We start from the raw sequence: 20,836 nt of genomic DNA on the forward strand, positions 1-20,836 counted from the left end.
AGGAAGGAAGCCTCAATCGAGTATGAATTTTCACTCTGCAGCGGAGTGTGCACCGATTACAAAATTCCTGGCGGATTAACTGTTTCACTACCACTTTTTTCGTTATGAACGACGATAGTTTCGTCGTCAGTAGTAACAATATGGGAAAAAAAATATTTCCCGCTTCATCGTTTTCCCACGCGAGAGGTGCCTCTGATATGTTGACGTGGGGCTCCATATCCCAGTGGTAATGAAACGATGATCTTGTATTTTCATTTATTATACATACATTTCAGAAAAGCAGTTGGATCGTATTTATTGTTACAAAAATTAGACATTTCCGCAGATTATTCCAGAGCTCTTTATCATTACATCTTAACTTCGTGTGTCAAGTGACAGTCACATCGAGCCTCCTACATACGGTACGGTGTGAAACAGTTTTTGCATAAAGCAATTTGCCACATTGTACATAGCAATAACAAGCAGCCAATTCCCACTGGTTCTCGGATAGTTTACCGTGGGACACACATGTTGCACAGGTAGAGAAAAGGTTAAAACTATGTGCGGAACCGGGACTCTAATTTTGAACATTTCCTTACCCAAAGATCTCAGGTTCGAGTACCGGTCTCGCACAGAGTTTTAATGGGACAGAAAGTTTCAAATAAACATACTTTTAAATTTTAGAAACAGGTTGTGGCCATGTCTATTCTCTGAAATATCCTTTAGTTCAGAGGTTCAAAGTCCCGCACCGTATGCAAAACAACTTCTGAGCGGTTTGTAAGGTAGGAGAGATACGCTGGCGGAAGTAAAGCTGTGATGGAGGGTCGGTAGTCGTGCTTGGATAGCACAGTCGGTAGAGAACTTACCCACGAAAGGACAAGATCCCGGTTTCGAGTCTGGTCTGGCACACTGTTTTAATCTGCCAGAAAATTAAAAAAAAAAGACCTCAATGTTCGTATATCTTTTATACCTCGCACAGCGTTTTCTCTTCTCGACATTAACATGAGGTCTCACATAGGCTATTTGTACGCCACATACATTTAGTACTGTGCTGTTGGTTTTCGCTTTGCTTTGTGAGCACGTGTTGGACTAATGTTTTCATGTTTGTGTCTATGTTCCATGGTTTGCTGTTATCAACAATTATTTTTATTTGTGTTTCAGGTAAGCACCATTACCTAGAGTAGCTGCAAGATGCCTTTCGGTAAGCCGACACGTCTCATATTTTTACTGTATTATGGCGTTATATTTGGAGTCTAGAGAAATTGATGTTGTGCGTTCTTCTCCATCAGCAAAGTAATTGTTACGGGGTTCATGATACAGTCCGTACCCTAGTAACACACGAGTAGACATTTGTCGTTTGGCTCCAAAGATGAGCATAGAAATTATATTTAATAATTATTTAAATAAAAATGAATTTCTAATATACCACTTTTAAACAGACTAAGAATATGAAATAATTTTTCCTAACCCCACGCAGACAGTGCTGAAAATTAGTGATTGTGAATTTCTTATAGCTTTAAAACTTTTGGTAAGATCTAAAACGAAAAACGTTGGACGTGTACAACAGATATTGGTAATGACGGGAACTATTCATGCATCAGTTATGTATTACGTGTGCCCCACGCAATTTTTACTTAAATAATTATTTTGTGCGTTTTAGACTTCTGTGTGTGAAATATTTCAGTCGATTTCAAACATTTTGATTACATCATAACAAACCCATACGGTAAATTTCAGCTTTATTTCAGTTGCGTAAGGACATTCAAACTGCACGGTTGGGCGCGGGGCATCATGGGAATTAGTATGCGCATGCATGGTTTGGTTTAGCGACGAAGCCCACTTTCATTTGGATGGGTTCGTCAACAAGCAAAATTGGCGCATTTGGGAGACAGAGAATCCGCATTTCGCGATCAAAAGAATGGTTCAGATGGCGCTAAGCACTATGGGACTTAACATCTGAGGTCATCGGTCCCCTAGACTTAGAACTACTTAAACCTAACTAACCTAAGGACATCACACACATCCATGCCCGAGGCAGGATTCAAACCTGCGACCGCAGCAGCAGCGCGCTTCCGGACTGAAGCGCCTAGAACCGCTCGACCACAGCGGCCGGCATTTCGCGATCGAGAAGTCTCTTCACCCTCAACGGGTGACTTTGTGGTGTGCAATGTCCAGTCAAGGAATAATCGGTGCGATGTTTGTTGATGGCGCGATGACTACCGAAAGGTACGTAAAGGTTTTGGAAGATGATTTCATCCACATTATCCAAAGTGATCCTGATTTCGACAAGATGCGGCTCATGCAGGACGGAGCTGGATCCCATCGAAGCACGAGAGTCGTGAAGTAGGACTTAAGTGTCCGCATTCTAGCTCTGGGGTACCCAGAGGCTACTGCCATGGTCCTCGATTGGCCGCCATGTTCTCCGGATCCGAACACAGGTGACTCCTTTTTGTGGGGCTATATTAAAGACAAGGTGTACCCCAAAACCATTTCTGAGCTGAAAACAGCATCGATGTCTCAACACTTCAGCAGGTCATGCGGAATTTTGCTATTCGTCTGCGCCACATCATCGCCAATGATGGCAAGCATACCGAACATGTCATAACCTAAATCCGAATATCTGTAGTGACGTTTACATGTTGAATAAAGTGTGTGCATGCCGTATTTTGTAACTAATTTACGACTTTTTTCGTATAGTCCAGTAATTGCCACCCTGTATATTACTTCCCCCTATGTAGATCTTGCGAAAATACGATGAAGGTAAACATTAGAGAGACTCGAGCTCACATGGAAACCTACGAGTAATCGCTCTTCTTGCGAACCATTCGTGACTGGAAGAGCAAAAAGGGAATTGACAACTGTTCACAAAGTACCCTCCATCACACACCAGATGAGAAAGCGAGTTACTGATGCATACCATCCAGTTGTGAGATAAAAATTTCAAGTCTCTAGCTCATAGGGAAGTTAGTGTAAAATCAATTGCAGAAACTGAGCCGTGTGCGCCCAGTCGCTCACCATCTCGAACGCATTTCGATATTACCCACACAGCACATTGTTCCTGCAGGGTAGCCGAGATGTCGGGCATTACCAAACTTTTTCACCCTCTCCTCTACCCCAACACCTACCGAAAAGACCGACATGAAATGAGTTAATATCGCATTGTCATCGAGTTCTGAGCTACGAATTTCAAGTCTGTGGCCCATAGGGAATTTAGTTTAAAACCAGTTACAAAATTTTTACCAGACTGACAGGCAGACAAGAAAGCGACATGATAAAAACGTGTTAATAAAATACAAGTGCTCCACATTTCAACAAAATAAAGAATGTATATTGGAACCGTTTTCGTGGCGACATACTTGGATAAATGTTTCTCATTGCAGATGGGAATTCCGTGACTTTGTCGCGTCTGCATTACATAATTTGGCCAACTAAATAAGAAAGTACGGTTGCCTGTTCAAACGTCAACTAAGTTCTGATAATGATATCAGAGGAAACCATGAAAGCTTGAGTTTACATAAAAACCTGACGCGGGAAGAAATGCGAGATACAGTTAGCCAAGGAACCCATGTTTAGAGGCTGCAGTTGTCTTGAGGTTAGAATACTGTTAAACGTAAGTTAGCTGTCAAGACTTCGCCGCGTGGCCGAGCGGTTCTAGGCGCTTCAGTCCGGAACTGCGCGACTGCTACGGTCGCAGGTTCGAATCCTGCCGCGGGCATGGATGTGTGTGCTGTCCTTAGGTTAGTTAGGTTTAAGTAGTTCTAAGTTTTAGGGGACTGATTACCTCAGATGTTAAGTCCCGTAGTGCTCAGAGCCATTTTAGTAATATCAGTAAGACAGAATGATGACATGGTTGTCTCCCGATGGTTACACAATTTTATTCCAAGCGATGGGTCCTATGTTGGCAATGAAGATCCGTGGTCTTCCACACTGTACTCACCGTCAAACATGCTATAAAAAGACAGAAAAATGGAAACGAAATCCACTCTCGATTATAATAAGTTCCAAGAGACGGTCGCCAAGCTTTAGATAAAGTGGTACGTGTTGCGGCGGGTTGTTTTCGTAAGCCACCTAGTTCATAAGTAACGCTTCTGTGATAGGAGAAGATAACATTTTACCTTGCCGTGTAAATATTTGCAAACCTAGCGGTGTGTATGAAAGGTGTGAAGAATAAATTTAATCCAGTTTCTAATGTTGGGAACCGGGCAGCAGCTGCATAGGGCATACTGTGAAGCGAGTCACTTATCAGTTCCAGTTACGTCAGTTTCAGCTTTTAGAAAGAGGAAAACCGCGCGCACACACGCACACACTGTAGGTAGTTTGTGATTACGGGCGATTTCATAGTCATAGAATTTTTCCGTTTATTATTGTAATAATGTAACAGTTTATTGCTAATGATACCTTATAATCAGGACTGTAATGAAGTCACAACAACCCAGCGACTAGTAAATTATTCGAAATTTCAGAGCGTGTCTGGAACGTTATGGTGTAGTGCCCTTTCTCGTATGCTTTTTCTGCAAAAGGAAATGTTTGTTTTTTCAAGCCTTTCAGAGTGCCGTTGTGGCATGTATTTGATGGGGTCGTTACGAATAATCGTGTACCTTTCTTTCTCGTAAAGTACCATTTTAAAGGATGTCCATGTTTGTCACAGGTTTTGAGGTATTTTCAGATATTTCCAAGAATTAATATAAGCTTTCTGTGGTACTTAGTAAGTCAGTTCTATTATATCTTTCCTGGAAGTTCCGTGAAACGCATCAGCTTGTGACGAAGCTTTAATAAGTTACCGGAACTTTCCGAACTCTGAAGGTAGACAAATTAAATGTGAAAGGACGATCAGATACGCTTTTCAAAGCCACTTTTTCTTAGTAAAATGTCTCAGTTTAATTATCTACAACAAAAATTACTAATTTGTTATTAATCACCATTAACTCTACTGAAACGAAACAGCTTGACCCAATTCGTACGCGTCTGGTATAAATGACTGTTAAGTGTGGTAAAGGAGGGTAAGAGTACGTACCTAGAGGATTTTTGGTGATCTCTTGAGGACAGAGAAGGTATCAAGTTTATATTTTTACAAGGAACAATATCGCAAAATGTTAATTTGTAAAGAATCAGTTTGTAATAAATAAAATGTTATAAACAAACAACAACCAGAATGAGATTTTCACTCTGCAGCGGATTGTGCGTTGATATGAAACTTCCTTGCCCGCGAAAGGCAAAGGTGCCGAGTTCGAGTCTTGGTCCGGCACACAGTTTTAATCTGCCAGGAAGTTTCAAACAACCATCAATTGCACAGTCGTGACCTACTAGGAAGCTACAAGTTTTCTCAAGTATGTCACAAAAAAATGAGCTGCTGCCATCATAAATGGAGCATCCCTTGTGCCACTACTAGTTTCATAAACATTAGTACAGGTTTTTCAGAAATTCACGGTAAAAAACTTCTATGACTTGTAGAAGGGAGTGAGTAGATAATATTTTCAGTAGGAACCGGTGCCGGAGCCGTACCGTTTCCGTTACACGACGGTTTCAGTTCAGATGTGTAACGCGTTCACGCCTGCTGAAGGAAAGAGACAGGTCTCAGAGTTGCTTGTCGTGATATGCAATATGGTTGAGAGGGTGACATGTACTCCTTCTTGTGGGATTAATTTACGACTCTCCTGCAGAGACAGAGGAAGATCGGCTGGCACGAGTTCTGCACTAGAAATTTATGAGAAACCAGATGGGATGGAGAGTGTGTACCAGAACATGCTTCGTAGGTACAATGTTTGTGACAACGTGGGTGGTCGCCACATCGAGCGGCTGTTGTAATGCATCAGTACTGCTCTGTACTTGCAGTATGCTGGGTTCTATTTTGTTTTGGAATAATGTAAACACGAAATGTTTAAGTGTTAATATACACAAATGTGCTTGAGTGATAAATGGGTGTTTAGTTATGTCTCCTTTCGAATTGTTACGTAATAAGTGTACTGTGTGGTTTCTAAATCAGTTCCTCAAGCGGAAGTGGATGAACTGAAATCTCCGTAGAACGGAAACGGTACGTTTCCGGACATGGGTTCCTATTCAAAATATACTGTAGTCACTCCTCCCCACAAGACCTACAAGTTCGTGATATGAATGCCCACATCTTGAGAAAATGGTGGATTCGTGCTCTTGAACTACTTCTGTGTTATTTCAGATTGTATCAGCTTCGTCACGGCTGCTTTTTTCCTCCTCTCCCTAATAATTTTACCATCTATATCCGCATTTTCCTTCTGAGTTTTTTCCACCATTCTTTCAATTTTGTGTTCCTTAGAATTCGTCTTTTTCTTTTAAGTAATTTTTAATGGGGAAGAGGCGATTATTTGTGATTTCTGTGTGGGTCTTCTATTATGACACCTCCCTTTTTTTACCCCGATTTGAGGAAGAGGAAAATGGTGCAAATACTTCAAATAGTCAAGTGGTGTCTGAACTCCTATTTCCCAAACGACTCGATTGTATTTGGTCTAAGGATTTGTATATTTCAGCTCTTTGGTTGCACGTTTAGATGCAGTTTCATTCGGTTGTGCGGCATATCAAGTAAAGCTTCACTAAGGTATTTTGTAGTTGCGTGCTACTGGCATCCCATCCAACATTTTAGAGAATCACTGCTCGGCGTCACCATCAGTCAGACAACTAACTTCTACTCTTGTAATTCTGTTGCAAATCAAATGTAGGCTACTGCTCTGTGGTATGTGCCAAAAACTTATTTTTCATACAGTCCACTCTGATACGTAAGGGTTCAATTTCCAAAATTGATATACAAACGATAGCGAAACATATTTTACTCTGTGAATTTTAGTATGTGAATTTTACAACAAACCGGTGGCAATTTGGCTTATCCAATTGCAGCAAGAACTTAACTGTAGCTAACTGTAATTCATACATTGAGAAGTCTTCGAATAAAACATTCGCCCGACTAAGTTTTAAGTATAGTTGGTCGGTATGGAACCCTTACCAAGCTAGCTTCCAAAAGACTCAAAATACGTCATGGGTTTATGAAATCATTGTGAGAGCATCACAGAAATGGTGGACTAACTCACATTCGAGAGGCAGAAGAAAGACCTGTACCACTCCGAAATTGCGAAGAGAACGTTCCGTGAGCAGCTAAGGATCATTGCACTCTCCCACTTGCATCTCGCATAAAGCCCACGACTTTGAAGCTAGCGAAATCCTCGTGAATCATTCCTAAGGGGTTTAGGAGGGTGGAATATATGAACATTGTGTCCCTTTCATCACACTCCGTACGGTGCTTTGCCGACAGCAGCTGCAGTAGCTCGAGGGTGAATTAGTTGTGAAATAAGACCACCACTAGCTGCACCACTTAAGCCAAAGTTCATGAAAGTAGCTTCTTGGCCTCGATTTCATCGAAACAAAATTCCATAAAAATTCAAAGACGTGATGTGAAGCAGCTAACAAATTCCACGTCAGCGGTATGTACCGAGTGTTTTACAGGCTTGTACGGTTATCATTTCCTGAAATCCTAGTGACATAAAGTATTAACCTAAACTACAATAATAAAACAAAATGTCTGTCCAGAGCCGTGACCTCGCCCGGAGAGAGCATATATAGGATAAAGGAAATCGCCCGTCAGTGTTTTTGCCAGTGTATCGTACTAAACAAGCATTTACCCCACGACCTAGGAGCAATGAAAACGAATTCCTAAGGCCGCAACTGAACTGTTTATTAGAAGGGTAGACGCTACTAGAAAGGGTTGAGGAAGAATTTGGCTTGTACTGACATCCTAGTCGATTCGGATAAGAGTGTTTCCTCCGGGTGTCCGCCCATTAACGACAGGACGCTGTATTCAAAAATGATTTTACGGAGAGAAGTTGAAGGGGAAGAAAAGGTTTCGTACAGCCATTATGATAGGAGAAAAAGGGCGAAATTCTTAATCATATCATGGTTTTTGTTGCTTTAGAAAGATAAGACATCCGGACTGACAAAATTTTCGAAGTCTTTACTCACGTGGGCGGATGCTTCGCACATGTGTTTTGCAGCTGGTTGTGCAGTGTTGACAAGGACGGAAGCAATGTTGGCCAACGAACCAACGGTATTCTCAAGCCCACTCCTCCCTCCCCCCCCCCCCCCACCTCTCTCTCTCTCTCTCTCTCTCTCTCTCTCTCTCTCTCTCTCTCTCTCTCACACACACACACACACACACACACACACACACACACACACACTACCTCTCACCCCCCCTCCCCCCATCTTCTGTGCCACTGCGCGCTCGTTTGTGTGTGTGTGTGTGTGTGTGTGTGTGTGTGTGTGTGTAGATATTTTGTTAATACTGTTCGTTCACCCTCATTTCTTTTGATATTAGTTACTTTCTAGCTACGATGAAATTGCATGTTAAATTTTTGTGTGTTTCATACTACTTTAGCTTTCTTGAGAATTGCAGTTTATTCAGAAAGTTGGGGTATACAACACTTGCAACTTCATAGTTTTCTTTGAATGGGCGATCGGTAACATTCTTTAGAAAGAAGACAACTAAAACGGCAGCGGTAATTTTTTCTTTAGCGCTTTAATCAGTAATCGCTTATGTAATAAGGAATTATTTTAGCGCTTTAACCAATAGTCACTTACGTAATAAGGAAATGCCACTTTTCCGCGTAGCTCGTATAAAGGAGATTAATCTTGTCGTTACGGTCAAGGAACATTTTTGCCTGCAGGAAAGAATGTTGCTGAAGACAGATCCAGCCCTTAATTTCGTTTTTGATAGATCCGCTGTAATGTAACTCTGCTTTCAGTGGGTCCAAAGTGATGGTGTCTTCGGCGCGAAGTGGAGAGCGTGGAAAAATTTCAAAATGTATGTTTGTTTTTAGTGTTTCTACTGATGTTTGAGAACGACCATTGAAGTGAACCAAAAACCCCGTTTTCTTTTTTTAAAAAAAAGTCTTTCGTTTGTTGCGAATAGCAGGTACGAGACCAGTGCACAGAAAATGTCATATTAACTCTTTGCGTATGTACTGTTGCACATGGCTGTTATGTTGTGAGTGTGCGCAACCGAGGAACAATTTTGTCATGAGTGCCTCACAACCAGATGCTGAGTATTTCACTTTCTTTCGTGCAGCTCCGCAACGCTCCAGTGGTAGGAGTTAATTACTTACTCTTAACGTGCAACGTAATCTACAGTGCCCCATCTTCAGTGGTAGTTGCAAGCTGTCATTATAAGAACAAAAGTCCAATATAGTTAATGTCGCAACTCATTCGAAAATGAGCGAGACGTGCGTGAGCAGATGGCACTGCAGATACGTCACTAGATGTTAAGATGTACGCCAGGTTGTGAGTCTCCGACTACGCAACGAGCGCCTGCAGCGCTACCAATACGGCGTCGTTTGCTTGTGTAAAGCACTGCGCTTCTCTCCCACGCTCCACAACATTCCAGTTCCGCCCTGTGTGACCTCTTCCGTTAGGTGAAAGTGACACAGATGGATGCGAAGGTCGCACGCCTTCCAGAAGATCCGGCCACAACTTCTGTAGGTCATACTGTCTGATCCCGACACAAAACACTGAAAGGAACTTAAAAGCGCGTCAGGTGACAGGTTTTACGAGGTGCTGAGACTGCCTTTCTTCAAACGATACCATAGCGCTACTGACTGCACCAGCTACAGAATACAGCGTCTGTTACGACGTACCAGGAAATCCCTCAGCCTCTATTCTTTAAAGAATCGAACTGCCATGTACAAAACGCCATATCTCCCGAACTGTGTGTCGTACAATGATATAATTTTGGGGTACATTCACCGGTGTATATGGATTATTGACTGCAAATCGTGTTGCGAATGAGAGAAATAATAAATTAAAACGTCGAGCCTGATGCTAGAGGTTGACTGCAGCAACAGCGAAAACGTAGAAAGCGATAAACTTTTTTACTTTCATCATTTTGTAGGGTTGTCAGCGCGAAAAAATTGTAACGGATTGAATTTATATGTAAAGTTTGTGGGAAGTCGCTAAGTGCAACATTCTCAAATGCTGACTGGATATAGTCTGAGTAATTTGCGCGCCATGAGTTACGCTAACGACGTACACACCGTTTGTAACCACACTACTTCTATTATTGTGTAACGCCTTTAACAAAAAATTATAGCACTTATCGTTAGATGATTTCATCACCATTATCCAAAGTGACCCTGATTTCGACAATATGTGGTTCATTCAAGACGGAGGTCGACCCTATCAAAGCAGGAGAGTGTTTGATGTCCTGGAGGAGCAATTTGGGGACCGCATTGTAGCTCTGAGGTACCCAGAGGCCACTGGTATGGTCCTCGATCGATTGGCCGCCATGTTCTCCGGATCTGAACACATGCGTCTCCTTTTTGTGAGCTGTATTAAAAACAAGGTGTACGGCAATAACCCTAAAAGCACAGCTGAGCTGGAAACAGCCATTCAGAAGGTCATCGACAGCATTGATGTTCCGGAACTCCACCGGGTCATGTAGAATTTCGCTATTCGTCTGCGCCACATCATCGTCAATGATGGCAGGCATACCGAACATGTCGTAATCTAAATCCAAATATCTATAGTGACGTTTACATGTTAAATAATGTGTGTGCACGCCCTAGTTTTAACTAATTTACATTTTTTTCATATAGTTCAATAATTGTCACCCTGTAAATACTTTGGTGTTAAGGGAGGTCACTCACCGAAAAGCAGAAGCGTTAGTTTGTCGATAGGCACACACAAAAGAAAGAAAACTTACTAGCTTTCGGAGTTACCCTTTGACGAGCAAGAGTAACACACACACACACACACACACACACACACACACACACACACACACACGTATGCCTCTACAAAGTGTGTGTGTGTGTGTGTGTGTGTGTGTGTGTGTGTGTGTGTGTGTGTGTTCAAAAAATGGCTCTGAGCACTATGAGATTTAACTGCTTAGGTCATCAGTCCCATAGAACTTGTTGTTGTTGTTGTTGTTGTTGTGGTCTTCAGTCCTGAGACTGGTTTGATGCAGCTCTCCATGCTACTCTATCCTGTGCAAGCTTTTTCATCTCCCAGTACCTACTGCAACCTACATCCTTCTGAATCTGCTTAGTGTATTCATCTCGTGGTCTCCCTCTACGATTTTTACCCTCCACGCTGCCCTCCAATACTAAATTGGTGATCCCTTGATGCCTCAGAACATGCCCTACCAACCGATCCCTTCTTCTGGTCAAGTTGTGCCACAAACTTCTCTTCTCCCCAATCCTATTCAATACTTCCTCATTAGTTACATGATCTACCCATCTAATCTTCAGCATTCTTCTGTAGCACCACATTTCGAAAGCTTCTATTCTCTTCTTGTCTAAACTATTTATCGTCCATGTTTCACTTCCATACATGGCTACACTCCATACGAATACTTTCAGAAATGACTTCCTGACACTTAAATCAATACTGGATGTTAACAAATTTCTCTTCTTCAGAAACGCTTTCCTTTCCATTGCCAGTCTACATTTTATATCCTCTCTACTTCGACCATCATCAGTTATTTTGCTCCCCAAATAGCAAAACTCCTTTACTACTTTAAGTGCCTCATTTCCTAATCTAATTCCCTCAGCATCACCCGACTTAATTAGACTACATTCCATTATCCTTGTTTTGCTTTTGTTGATGTTCATCTTATATCCTCCTTTCAAGACACTGTCCATTCCATTCAACTGCTCTTCCAAGTCCTTTGCTGTCTCTGACAGAATTACAATGTCATCGGCGAACCTCAAAGTTTTTATTTCTTCTCCATGAATTTTAATACCAACTCCGAATTTTTCTTTTGTTTCCTTTACTGCTTGCTCAATATACAGATTGAACAACATCGGGGAGAGGCTACAACCCTGTCTTACTCCCTTCCCAACCACTGCTTCCCTTTCATGTCCCTCGACTCTTATAACTGCCATCTGGTTTCTGTACAAATTGTAAATAGCCTTTCGCTCCCTGTATTTTACCCCTGCCACCTTTAGAATTTGAAAGAGAGTATTCCAGTCAACATTGTCAAAAGCTTTCTCTAAGTCTACAAATGCTAGAAACGTAGGTTTGCCTTTCCTTAATCTTTCTTCTAAGATAAGTCGTAAGGTCAGTATTGCCTCACGTGTTCCAGTGTTTCTACGGAATCCAAACTGATCTTCCCCGAGGTTGGCTTCTACTAGTTTTTCCATTCGTCTGTAAAGAATTCGTGTTAGTATTTTGCAGCTGTGACTTATTAAGCTGATAGTTCGGTAATTTTCACATCTGTCAACACCTGCTTTCTTTGGGATTGGAATTATTATATTCTTCTTGAAGTCTGAGGGTATTTCGCCTGTTTCATACATCTTGCTCACCAGATGGTAGAGTTTTGTCAGGACTGGCTCTCCCACGGCCGTCAGTAGTTCCAATGGAATATTGTCTACTCCGGGGGCCTTGTTTCGACTCAGGTCTTTCAGTGCTCTGTCAAACTCTTCACGCAGTATCGTATCTCCCATTTCATCTTCATCTACATCCTCTTCCATTTCCATAATATTGTCCTCAAGTACATCGCCCTTGTATAGACCCTCTATATACTCCTTCCACCTTTCTGCTTTCCCTTCTTTGCTTAGCACTGGGTTTCCATCTGAGCTCTTGATATTCATACAAGTCGTTCTCTTATCTCCAAAGGTCTCTTTAATTTTCCTGTAGGCGGTATCTATCTTACCCCTAGTGAGATAGGCCTCTACATCCTTACATTTGTCCTCTAGCCATCCCTGCTTAGCCATTTTGCACTTCCTGTCGATCTCATTTTTGAGACGTTTGTATTCCTTTTTGCGTGTTTCACTTACTGCATTTTTATATTTTCTCCTTTCATCAATTAAATTCAATATTTCTTCTGTTACCCAAGGATTTCTACTAGCCCTCGTCTTTTTACCTACTTGATCCTCTGCTGCCTTCACTACTTCATCCCTCAAAGCTACCCATTCTTCTTCTACTGTATTTATTTCCCCTATTCCTGTCAATTGCTCCCTTATGCTCTCCCTGAATCTCTGTACAACCTCTGGTTCTTTTAGTTTATCCAGGTCCCATCTCCTTAAATTCCCACCTTTTTGCAGTTTCTTCAGTTTTAATCTACAGGTCATAACCAATAGATTGTGGTCAGAGTCCACATCTGCCCCTGGAAATGTCTTACAATTTAAAACCTGGTTCCTAAATCTCTGTCTTACCATTATATAATCTATCTGATACCTTTTAGTATCTCCAGGGTTCTTCCATGTATACAACCTTCTTTCATGATTCTTAAACCAAGTGTTAGTTATGATTATGTTGTGCTCTGTGCAAAATTCTACCAGGCGGCTTCCTCTTTCATTTCTGTCCCCCAATCCATATTCACCTACTATGTTTCCTTCTCTCCCTTTTCCTACACTCGAATTCCAGTCACCCATGACTATTAAATTTTCGTCTCCCTTCACAATCTGAATAATTTCTTTTATTTCATCATACATTTCTTCAATTTCTTCGTCATCTGCAGAGCTAGTTGGCATATAAACTTGTACTACTGTAGTAGGTGTGGGCTTCGTATCTATCTTGGCCACAATAATGCGTTCACTATGCTGTTTGTAGTAGCTTACCCGCATTCCTATTTTCCTATTCATTATTAAACCTACTCCTGCATTCCCCCTATTTGATTTTGTGTTTATAACCCTGTAGTCATCTGACCAGAAGTCTTGTTCCTCCTGCCACCGAACTGCACTAATTCCCCCTATATCTAACTTCAACCTATCCATTTCCCTTTTTAAATTTTCTAACCTACCTGCCCGATTAAGGGATCTGACATTCCACGCTCCGATCCGTAGAACACCAGTTTTCTTTCTCCTGATAACGACATCCTCTTGAGTAGTCCCCGCCCGGAGATCCGAATGGGGGACTATTTTACCTCCGGAATATTTTACCCAAGAGGACGCCATCATCATGTAATCATACAGTAAAGCTGCATGCCCTCGGGAAAAATTACGGCTGTAGTTTCCCCTTGCTTTCAGCCGTTCGCAGTACCAGCACAGCAAGGCCGTTTTGGTTATTGTTACAAGGCCAGATCAGTCAATCATCCAGACTGTTGCCCTTGCAACTACTGAAAAGGCTGCTGCCCCTCTTCAGGAACCACACGTTTGTCTGGCCTCTCAACAGATACCCCTCCATTGTGGTTGCACCTACGGTACGGCTATCTGTATCGCTGAGGCACGCAAGCCTCCCCACCAACGGCAAGGTCCATGGTTCATGGGGGGGCCATAGAACTTAGAACTACTTAAACCTAACTAACCTAAGGACATCACAAACATCCATGCCCGAGGCAGGATTCCAACTTGCGACCGTAGTAGTCACGCGGTTCCGGACTGAAGCGCCTAGAACCGCACGGCCACACTGGCCGGCCTGCCGGCTGTGTGTGTGTGTGTGTGTGTGTGTGTGTGTGTGTGTTTTACTCTAGCACGTCAAAGTTGGCAAGTTTCATTCTTTTGTGTGAGCTTAGCGACAACGCTACGCTTCTGTTTGTCGGTGAGTAGTCTCACCTCAGTCCCGAAGTATTTACACTGTACAAGAAGTTCACACAAATATTTCTACTATCGTAGTGCATAGCTAATCGGTTCTTCCCTTCTTTAGCTCAAGGATTAACGTTCTTGTTATTGTCAAGTAGTTGTTATTCCGTTTGCTCTCGTTGCCTGACCATCCTCGGGCCATCTGCACCAAATGAGAATGTCTGTATAGGGTCTTTACTGGATTACAAAATCTTTTTTCTAAGAAACTGTACTAGATGCAGATCTGTTGCAAATGGTAGCTTAACTCATAATGTTTTGACGAATACATTTCAAGAATTGTTGCGTTTATTCCCCGCAGAAGGTACAGGTGGTACTCAGTTTCTCTGCATGTCTTTGTCAACATCTCTTCCGTCACTGCCTCTACAGCGTTTTGTATTTGCACGTCAGGATCTGGTGAACTCGACGCTTTATTCGTAACGTAATCCCCCCCCCCCTTCCCCCCTCCCCATCCAAAAGAAAGTCAAGAGTATTACTACTGGTCACTGTGTTAGCCATGATGTTGCACCGTCTGTAGCGACCCATCTGTCTGGAAAGGTCCAAGAACTGGCGAACAATCTTTTTGCACTGTCTGTAGCGACCCATCTGTCTGGAAAGGTCCAAGAACTGGCGATCAATCATTTTGCACCGTCTGTAGCGACCCATCTGTCTGGAAAGGTCCAAGAACTGGCGAACAATCTTGTTGCAATACTACATATGGTTAAAATTCCTGTAACTGAGGTGCAGCGCCAAGTTGTAGAAGTGTACACATTAGAACTTCATGAGTTAAGCTACAATTTGCAACAAGCTGCATAGCTTTATGTGGATTACGTCCTTAGAAATAAATTTTTGTAATCAGTGAGAGGCTTAATGTTCATCCCGTATATCATGTGCAGACAAAAGCTGTACATAGTGCCTCATACAACATTTTGTATCGAGTATACATGATTTACACACAGTGTTAGTTATACGATGTGGGCAAAATGAAACTGGCACGGAAATTATTTTTAGGCAGCATTGATCCTTCTTAATGATGGTTACGGCTTTTATTCGCCACAGAGCTTGTTTCGCGCCATTTTATTACTAAGTTTTGTATTGCAGACTTCGCTAGAGGCTTTGGCAAAACATTTGCAGTCTTAAACTCTTGCCCAAACATTTCTACACACGTTTTGCACGAATTGTACTTCGCATAACACTCGACGATGAACACACATTCTTCCGAGCTAGTTTTTTTGCCCACCCTTAACAGAGAATAATATACTTACAACATAGGTATTTGTACTTCGGCATGCTAGTATAACCTATCGAAACGGAACAACCCTAATTCTTTGTCTACTACTACCACTGCCCAAAGACCTTAAGTCGCAGACTTTGAATTTTTGGAATTTTGAACATCATGTCTAGGACGCCATATGGCTCTAAAATTCACTAAATTATAGCAGGAGCTAGACTTTAAATTAACTATTCCTCCGAAAATGGTAATGATTATCAACATTAAAGTGTTACAATACAATCTGTAAAAACATTTAAAGTATACAAGTGTAAAAGCATTTAAACAATAACTAATGCAAATACAGGGTAGTTATAAAAAAGACAATACGAAAACGTACGTAACTTAAAATTTAATGCTTGTACACAGCTGACAATGTACTTACACCATTTGCCCATAAAGCTCCGTGACTGATTTCATTATTCGCGCAAACTAAGTTGACACTCGTCTCGGTGGCTGATCTGAGCGACCGTAAGTGGGAAATGCTTTTATGGTCGCTCCCACCAGCCGCTGCGCCGTGTGTCAACTTAGTTTGCGCTAGTAATAAACGACATCACCGCATTAGCTACAATTGTAACTCGGATTGACAGCTGCGAGTAACAGATGTTCATTCGACCAGTCTGTTGTGATCAGGTAGTGTTCAGTATCGAACGTGCGGCCGTAGTGTGTTAACGTCGTTTTGTCACAAACTGTAATGGAGAGCCGGCCCGTGTGGCCGAGCGATTCTAGGCGCTTCAGTCTGGAACCGAGCGACCGCTACTGTCGCAGGTTCGAATCCTGCCTCGGGCATGGATGTGTGTGATGTCCTTTGGTTAGTTAGGTGTAAGTAGTTCTAAGTTCTAGGGGACTGATGACCTCAGACGTTAAGTCCCATAGTGCTAAGAGCCATTTTTTTTGTAATGGAGAAATTTTTCTATGTCAAGTGTTAAACACATTCTGCACAGAAGTGCGTGCGAAGTTTGTACCACACGCCTACACTTCCGAACAAAAACACAGACACTTGGACGCCTGCCGCGACGTGATTGACATGCAAAACGCGGACAGTTTTTTCTGCGAAGATCTTCCTAGGTGACGAGAGTTCGTGTCATCAGTACGAATCTCCGACAAAACGGCAAAGTGCCGAAATTCACATGAAGGGTCAAGGCTTTTGTGACATGATCGACATTCAAGCCAATGCGACACACAAGTTGAAAAAGATCCCAAAGAAGGAATTTTCTGGCGTTTCACGTGGTTAATGGACGTTCTGTGTATTATTTTCAAGTGGAGGGATGGTGGGAAAGGGGGGAAGACTATGGAGAACACCTGAAACATCAAAACTACCATCTTAGTTCTCTCTCTCTCTCTCTCTCTCTCTCTCTAAATGTAGTATCGTAACTTTTCGGAGTGCGTGAGTATGTATATAAGTTGAACAGTAATCCCCAGTGGAGAACTATAACAGAATATATTATAGTTTACTATATGTAGTACTAGTGTGGCTAATTTAATGGTCCCAGGTTCGAGCCACGGTCCGGCACACAGTTTTAATCACGCAGGAAGTTTCAATTTAATGGTAGTTTCTGGAGAAACAAAATTTCTAAATAATAGAGCATTGTTAAAATGAGATATGCTATAAATTTGCGGTGGCAAATAAGCAGTCTCGTGCATATAGGTTATCAGTTTTTTGGTCCGTATTTCCAGTGAACTGGCTGCAAGAAATTACTACAGTTTTTTTTAACCCAGCTGTTACTACAAAGCAAAACGGTAATTAATCTTCTTGCCTCACAACTCAGCTCGTCAGACAGATCCCCCGTGCCCCCAATTGGTGCTAATGTGTGTTGAAGGAACTTGTGCTTACTCCTCTTTCATATACATATCTGTATTTACAACACGCAAATACTTACGCAGCACCGCAGTTTTCGCTCATTTTTAATGTCTAATAATAGGATTAAAAGCAGTGATTCTTCAGCCAATGCCTGCAATTGCAGTATGGGTGTGAAAAATATGCTGAAGCGCTACTGTGCTGTTTGCGCTAATCTGCTTTTTTACTGCTGTATAATCTGTCCCCGTATCATCTGTGTAAATTAACCAACAAAGCGTTATCCTACGGGATTCCGAATGTTAGCGCAGTCCTTAAAGATTCGCCTCTGGTATTAACATTCGTGCACAGCTGGAAAACATGCACAAAGCTTTATAACAGGACTAATTCGGTGATAAATGGGCTGTGGAATCCTCCTTGTATGAAATGATATCATTATTCGCGTCACACAGTCTCGGCGAACAACAAGGCACGAAAACGATGTATTTGTCCTTTTACTGCAATGTGCTGTGAAATACAGGACTACGGTTGCATGTTCTTTTAATCGCTTGCCTTATTTATAATTATGCTATTAGGGGGTTGTGGAGAAAGGTGCTAATAGTTTCGTATCGACAGAATTTAATCTTTCAGTTAGCGCGGATGACTATGAATAGTCAGTTATAGTGGATGACAAATTAGGCTGCATACGGGAATTCAAACCATTTATTCCTTCTTCTAGATGCTTACTGGTCCTGTTTTCTACACTACTAAGCTTCAAGTAATTGAGGGATTGGAAGGTCCGAAACTATTTAGTCGTGAATTTGCATAAGGAACCCTCCTCACGCCCTTCTCGGCGGAGAAGGTAATTTTGGCCCGGTTACGAATTGGACACTGCCGGTCACAGCCATCGCCATCTGCTGACGGCTGCGCCGGCGCCGTTCTGCCCATGCGGGCAATTGATGACGGTCCGCCACATTTTAACGTCCTGTCCGGATTTTAATACACTGCGTCTTGATCTTGGCCTGCCATGTACTCTAGATGCCATTTTAGCGGATGACCCAGGAGCAGCTGCTCGCGTTCTTCGTTTTATCAACTTGACAAAACTGTCTAAGGACATTTGATTATGCTGTTTTTTTTAATCCTATGCCTGTCAATCTGTCTTTTATCGGGTTTTCCCTTTTAGTTGCTGTTTTAAACTTGTGCCTCGCGGTGCATTCCTAACGTAGTCTGGGCGTTAATGACCATTGAAGTTGTGCGCCCTAAAACCACAAAAAAAAAGCCTAAGGAACCACCCGCCCATTCACCTCGAGTTGTCATATGACAATTCTTATTTATGTTTACTTTGCGTGCCGTAACTCACTTCAGTTGAATGTGAAGTATTTAAATATCATTGTGATTTCCGCCTTTTGCTGGAATCGCAATTACTACGAAAGGAACGTCCCCTCAGACATCTGAGGCACAACGACACTCAAATACTGCCTTTTTTGTGTCAAAAAATAGTTTGATTTCGCGAGGCTTCGCTGCTCAAGCTTGAATTTACAGCAGCGTGCGAGAAAAAAATTAAGTTAAACGCCCATGTGACACCTACACTTACCGCTCTGATAAATTTCAAGATTTCATTCAAACACGAGGGGTACCGACTACTTAAACAAATTCTCACGCAGTAAAGCATCAAGCGTCAATTTTATTGACAACGCCATGAAATGTGTAACATACGTGCAGTTATCTGAAGTTGGACATAGGTGCCAGAGATCCGTTATGGCTTGTATAAAAAAAGACTAATAGAATAATTAAAATTGGCTCTTTGCTTTTCAATTATTCATAATTAAGGTGCATATAATACGTCTGATGATCGATACTTTTGGTAATATTGCAATCTATTATTAAGATATAAGGTACACTGATATCATTTTACCTGCACCTTCATGATTCCATCCCTCTCGATCAGCAATTAAAGTCGTATTGTGATGATGATGATGATCATGATCATGATCATGATCACGATAATGACATCTGGTTTGTGGGGGCACTCAACTGCGTGATTATCAGCGCCCATACCAATCCCCAGTCTTCTCATTGTCCAGTCTCGCCACTTTCCCGAATGATGATAAAATGATGAGGACAACACAAGCACCCAGCCCTCGTGCAGAGAGAATCCCTGTCCCAGCCGGGAATCGAACCCGGGACCCCGTGATCCAGAGGTAGCAACGATAGCCACTAGACCACGAGCTGCAGACTTGTTATGGTATTGTTGGATGGGACACACCGAGTGGTAGGTTCAACGACATAGTTGGAAGGGGTTTTCTTCCGCTGCACATGATGGTCGCTTTTTCTTGTGGATATGTAAGAGCTGTCATCTGTGTATATGGTGAGTATAGGTGAGTGTAATGGATGTGTGTATAGCATGGTGCTATATTTGTGCTGGGTGGTGGTGATGGTGGGAGAAGGTGCCAGTGCATAGGCTACTGTGTTTATCCGACGGACGGATCACCGTCAACAGTGTCACATACCATCGCTTCATGAAACACTGTGGAGGGATTTGGAATTTAATCCATTACATTGGTGCAGAGACTCGTGAATAGTAATTTTACGCCAACACACGTAAATACACTGACAAGGGGAGGCCGCCAATTGTGAAATTCAGATTCGATTCATACTGCGCATAATAAAAGCCCATGGCCAGAGGTGTAATGTGGCAAAGCACCAAGATGCACTTCTCAGCCGTTATCGAGAAAATCGAGTTACAAGAAACCGTTGCGATGAAATACTCTCTACGATTAATAATTTTCTACAGCGTCGTGGCTCAGCGGATGCCGGCACGGCTCAGCGTGTTCGGTCAGAGGGTTAGCTGCCCTCTGTAATAAAAAAACTGAGTTAATGGATCAACAACGAACTCAAACGGGTGTCTTTCGATGTCCGCGCCGAGCAGATACAACGAACTAAAATGTACAAAATGAGATTAAAAAAAAGTGATGAAAAAAAATTAAAAAAAGCGGTAAGCGCTCGGGTTCGTAATCCGAAGGTCGCCGGATCGAATCTCGCGCCATGCAACTTTTTTATTAGTTTTTTGTATCATAAACTATTAATGAATTGCTTATGCATGTTGGTGAAGGCGGATCGCTCTCCAATTGTACCGCCTCCATTTTTCCGTTAGTTCAACAGGGTGTACCAAAGCTCTCCCGTTCGCACTGATTTTCGACGATGTTATAAGTTGCGCTAGGGACCGCATCTACCTTCTTTCGAAGTTAGCAGGCAACTACGCTGTTATGCGGCGGCTCGTCTCGGCCCATTCAACATCTGTCC

General features: G+C 42.2%; 1 protein-coding gene across 2 annotated transcripts in view; it reads left to right on the plus strand.

The window, feature by feature from the left end:
* The window catches only part of LOC126470064 (plexin-A4), a 1,004,426-nt gene that overhangs the window by 475,494 nt on the left and 508,096 nt on the right, over positions 1–20,836 (plus strand). The window lies entirely within an intron of this gene.

This window comes from Schistocerca serialis, chromosome 3, assembly GCF_023864345.2.
Source record: "Schistocerca serialis cubense isolate TAMUIC-IGC-003099 chromosome 3, iqSchSeri2.2, whole genome shotgun sequence".
NCBI lineage: Eukaryota > Metazoa > Arthropoda > Insecta > Orthoptera > Acrididae > Schistocerca > Schistocerca serialis.